This window comes from Schistocerca gregaria, chromosome 9 (genome assembly GCF_023897955.1).
Source record: "Schistocerca gregaria isolate iqSchGreg1 chromosome 9, iqSchGreg1.2, whole genome shotgun sequence".
Taxonomy (NCBI): domain Eukaryota; kingdom Metazoa; phylum Arthropoda; class Insecta; order Orthoptera; family Acrididae; genus Schistocerca; species Schistocerca gregaria.
In genome coordinates, this window is record NC_064928.1 from 24,539,384 (window position 1) to 24,545,383 (window position 6,000).

Below are 6,000 nucleotides of genomic sequence, written 5' to 3' on the forward strand. Positions count from 1 at the left end.
TACAGATGGGCCCAACAACATGCCGAATAGACCGCTCAGATAGGCATCACGCTCTCTTCACTGATGAGTGTCGCAGATGCCTTCAACGAGACAATCGTCGGAGACGTATTTAGAGGCACTGTCCAGACGAACTGCCCAGCGAGTGCAGCAGGGTGGAGGTTTTCTGATCTTTGGGGGTGGCGTTATGTAGGGCCGACGTACACCGCTGGCGGTCCGGGAAGGCGCCGTAACGGCGGTACGATGCGTGGATGCCATCCTCCGACCGGTAGCGCGCCCATAGCGGCAGGCATTCGTCTTCACGGACGACAATTCGGGCCCCCACCGTGCACATCTTGTGAATGACTTCCCTCAGGATAAGGACATCGCTCGGCTAGAGTGCCCAGCATGTTCTCCAGACACGAACCTTAAGGAACATGCCTGGGATAGACTGAAAAGGGCTGTTTATGGACCACCTCACCTGCTAACCACTCCGAGGGATCTACGCCGAATCACCGCTGAGGAGTGCGACGATCAGTACCAACAGTGCCTCGATGAACTTGTGGATGGTACGGCACGACGGTTACAGGCATGCAGCAATGCAAGAGGACCTTCTACTGGGTATTAGTGGTCAGCAACCTGTACCACCACCTCTGAAGGTCTCACTGTAATGTGGTACAACTGGCAATATGTGGTTTTCATTAGCAATAAAAAGGGCGGAAATGTTGTTTATGTTGATCTCTATTCCAATGTCCTATACAGGTTCCGGAACCGAGGTGATGCAAAACTTTTGCTGATGTTTGTACATACGACGGACGTTCTATAAGTAATGTAACACATTTTTTCCTCGGCCAATTGCGGCTGAAAAATGTCCTATTCGTTGTGGGATATGTGAAATATTCCCACTTCAGCCCTTCTAGTTCCGTGAAGTTCCGATAGGTAGCGGCGCTACACGTAGCCTTCAAAGTGGCGTCTGTAGCGGAAGGGCGTACCGGGCAGAGAGTTTCTTGTGTCGGAAAACCAGAGCGTCGCAGATATTAGTAGTGGCGGACCTAACAGAGAGCAAAATGACGGTGAGTCGTTGGGCGGGGCGTTTGTCGTCAGCGCAGCAAGGCCGCGAAACCTGTCCCATGTGCCACGTGCTCACACCTGCGGCTCCTGCGTGTAGAACGTGCCAATACGTTCAGGCGAGGTGATCGACGGATCGCAGTCACAGCACAACGGTGCCCCAGTCTAGGTACTCACAGATGTGTACGCCTACCCGCTGGATTCCTCATCGCCTAAGAGAAGTCTAGAAAGAGCAAAGGGGCGCATTAATAGGCCGATCCTGGCAATTTTTTGTCGAACATCGTCACGGGTGACGACTCATGACGTCATCACTTGGAACCGGAAACAAAACGGCAGTCTACCGAGTGCCGCCACACCAAGTCTCCTTCGAAGAAGAAGCGGCACAGTGAGGCATGGGGACGGTCTTACGGAACTCTGAAGGACTTATTCTGTTTGATGTACTCCCTCACGGTGCAACGTTCAACTCGGAAGCACGTTGTACTGCCGACAGGAAATTCGAGAAACGACTTCAGCGTGTTCGTCGCCACAAAAATGCGAACCAACTTCCCCTTCTCCACGATAAGGCGTCAGCTAAGTTTGCGCACCCGAGAGGAGCTCACAAGCTGGACTGTCCCTCCTCATCCACCATGCCACCTGGATCTCGCACCTTCGATCTCTTTGGCCCAACGAACGTTGCACTCCACAGGCAGCGGTACGTGGATGACGGGAGGTTACTGATGCAGCAAGATGTTGGCTCCGGCGCGGCCACTGGAGTGGTAGCATGCGGGCATACAGGCTGCTCCAGTAACGTGGCTTAAGGCTCTCGCACTGAACGAAGATCATGTTGAAAAATAGGGTTTTGTAGCCAAAACAGGGGGAATGATATGGTGTAATGGAATACTGAATAAAACCAATCTGCGTTAGAAAAAAATTACGATCCAGTTCTCATGGAAAGCCCCTCCCATATCGTAGTTACCTAAGAAGTTACAAGGCTCTAAGCACTACGGGACTCCCCCAGAACTTAGAACTATTTAAACCTAAGGACATCACACACAGCCATGCCCGAGGCAGGATTCAAACCTGCGACCGTAGCGGTAGCGCCGTTCCAGACTGTAGCACCTAGAGCCGCTCGACCACTCCGGCCGGCTAAGAAGTTACAATTTTAGTACAGTAGATAGTGTTATTTCAACGTCTATAGCAACACTGTAGGTTATTAATATAGACTATGAATTAATCAAATTAAAACATAATAAATTAAAGCATTGATTTTCCTTACATGCCTCCAAGGAGACCTCGAAAGGACTGGAAACGGATCAGTCCCCGACACTGCACCTTCTGTTGCCATGAAAGATGACGTTCGTGAAATACTTAAGTAAAGAACCTGAAGATGGTGCAGCTTCTGAAACAAATCCTGCGAATCTGCCTGAAAAATTATGTAGAGGAAAAGTCAGTATGAAGTAAGTTCTTTCCTGTGGGCACCATTTCGCCATGTGAAAATGATGTCTGAATGTGAAGGCGTGAAGCCGCACGACAGGTAAAGCGTAAGAGAATGGTGTGAGAGGTAAAGCATACGTACCGGCCCTTGTGGCCGAGCGGCTCCAGGCGCTTCAGTCCGGAACCGCGCTGCTGCTAAGGTCGCAGGTTCGAATCCTGCATCGGGCATGGATGTGTGTGATGTCCTTAGGTTAGTTAGGTTTAAGTAGTCCTAAGCTCTAGGGGACTGATGACCTCAGATGTTAAGTCCCATAGTGCTTAGAGCTATTTGAACCATTGTAAAGCATATGTACAGTCCACTAACTGCGACATCTATAATTTCGAGCGACCAGTCACAAAAGGACGTTCCCTTGTCTAGCGTTGTCGACCAAAGGAAACTATACCTCAGGTATATTCTCACCTAGACTAGCGAAATACATGTGAACTCTTTGTCAGACTGTCAGGTAGAGTCTGAGAGGGACTTTGGCGAAGTCCTCGGATGCTGGAAAATAACTCAAATATTTTAAAGAACAGGACTTTTGGTTTTGTTTTGAGTAGCACTTTTACATTCTTTTTTGGTAAACGGTACTAAAACTCTTTCTATACCACCACCAACAAAAGTACAGAAGTTTGCTTTTTGAACAGATATTGACGACAAGGCGACTCCCTAGAGATCAGTTAGACTGGCACTTAAGCGAGAACTGCGAATTGGTCAAAAACTGGAAATGCAAACTGACCAGCTCACCTACTCTCCAGAAGATCAACAGAAAATTTTTAATCCAACTTTGCATCAGAGAGCAATTTCCGTTTTGCAGATTTAATTGCAGATGCACAACGGTAACTTTGGCACCTGTAAAATATTGATACTCTCCTCTATCTTCATAGCAACTCTAGTATCAGAAAAAATGAATGAAGAATCATACTTTAGATATTTTTGCACGGCACGTTTTGTTCTCTCTAAATCGGTTGCCGATTATTGTATATTTCTTTTCTTGTAGTTTTCATTTATGCGAAGTATTCTCAAACTAGTGGTGATTCATTATAACCAAATAAACGAACCTGTGTCTTTGTGAATTACTGTTGCACTGTAGACATTATTTTGACAATTTTATCGCTTCCCAATTCATTATGTATTGAAATAAATGCAGTGAAAATTGTTTAACTTGAAAACGCTTAATTTGTATACTGCGTTGACAGGATATGGTACTGTGGATCCCTTCGGAATGCAATACTTAATTTTTCTTTAAAATGGAACAAAATGGTGTGACACGATAATAACCCGGTTCTCGGGAAAATGACGTACGAATTTTTTTTTTTATGTGTCGAAAATTATTAATTGTGTGTCGAAATCTAATTTATGTGTGTGTAATAGTCGAGCAATCTATACGAACACAACCCATCATTTTGCGTATTCAAAGCGTACAGAAACGTATCTAATCAGATGTTTTACCAACTGCATGTGCACGTTTTAGAAGGAAATAGCATTTCAAAAATTACTTCGAATATATTGTTAACCACAAAATGCTCATAACGGCCCTACAGCAAACCACATTCGCGAATGAAAACAATTTTGATTCTGAAGGCTTCAGAATATGAAAAGAGAAGGTAGGCAAAAAAATTATGAAAAATACACCACACCTTATGACTAGCTAAATAATAGATAAACATATTTTGGACTTCATTATCAACTTTGAATCACAATTTCAAAGACTCTCCACACCTACTTTCAAATCTGCTCACAAAGTGTACACCAACGTTCTTGGGACTAGCTCGATGGTGTTGTTCTGAAAGTTCCAGAGAAACACAATGTCCTACTTAAGGAGGAATTCAATGCCCAGTGGGTGAAAAGGCGGAAACACAAACAAAAAATTGTTGGAAACTACCCGGCGCAAAACAGAACTAAACAAAATAGCATCGGGCTGACAGAATTATGCCAAGCATACATACAACATGGTCCTGAAATCAAATCCATAAAGAAGTAAAAAATGTCAGCGTCCTCGGTGGAGCTAATCTAGATTCTGCTCACTACCTTTCCAAAATGAAGCGCAAAATCATCCGAAAAAGGAAAAATGAAACCAACAGACCCAAAAGAAGAAAATACTATCCAGAAAAGACAGTAAACTCCACGGAGCATCCCCTCGCAACTGAACACATGCAAAATCAGAACTGAGATTAAATAAAAGAAAGCCTAATAATTAAAGCCGAACAATTGGCTCCCATAATCAAAGCGGATAAACATGCCTGGTGGACATAAGAATGTGACAGACTCCATGAACTAAGAAGGAAAGCATGGCAACAGTGGCTATCACAGAAATATGAACATAACGCACAAAAGTTCTTAAAAATTAGGAACTAGTGAGCAAAACTATTAAAAGAATGAAAAAAAATCCAAAGAAAACCATCTCCTCTTTCTGGTCAACGAAGACTTCATCGAAAACAAGACATGGAACTTTTAAACAAAAAAATAGCCACATACAGCCTACCGAGCCTATAGCTCCAAGACAAAAACGTAAGTATTGCCCATAGCGACGAACTGCAAAATATTGGCAGAGTATTTCAGAAACCTTCTAAACTGTGGAGAAACCATAGAAAAAGTGGACTTGGAGACCTCAACGCCATCTCTGGACCACCCTCCACCGAAGAACTACAGACAGTCATTTCACATCTCAAAAACTATAAAGCCTCAGGCGAAAACCAAATCACAGCTAACTTTGGAAAAATTTCAGCAAAAATCCTGTAGACCCTCTCCAAAACAGCTTTGAAGAAATTTGGTTGAATGAAAGAATTCCAGATGAATGGAAGACGGCTCTCATCCACCCTCTCCATAAGAAATAATCCAAAACTCACCCCATTAACTACAGAGTGATCTCACTCCGAGACACAACAAACTAGATATTCTGTAAAGTCCTACTAAACAGAGCAGAACCCCAACTAGACCACCAATTTGCAGTATACCAAGCGGGTTTCAGGAAAGGAAGACTCTACCCCAAAAATCAAGAGCAAATTATATGTTATCATTTTGACTGACTTTCATCTCTGTACTAAAAGAGTGAAACCTAGACAACGTGTTAAGTTCGGCTCGCGAAATTTAGTCGAATTCGAAGGTGTTCTCGCAGGTGGTGTTGTCTAGTACAAGTGGAAATCGTGTAAACAACAGTGTTCTGTGCAGTAGTGCTATTTTTTTCTGTGCTCCGCCAATATCTGCGAGAAAATGGTAAACAGAAGAATCAACAGCAGCGCGTCCAGCAGCGGGGAAGCAGCAGGTGCGGCGGGCCTGCTCCTGGCGGAAGGTGCGGCCGCGGCTCCCGGTATAGCGGAGTTGGTTCGCTCTGAGGTAAACGCTGCGCTTCGCGATAAAAACAATCTCGATCTGATAGCAGGCACCATATCAGATACTGTAACGGCAGCAGTATTGGCCAAAATGCGTGAAACTGTTGAGGCCAATACTGCCGAAATTACAGCACTAAAAAAGTCTGTGTCTGAATACGAGAAAAAGGCACGAGA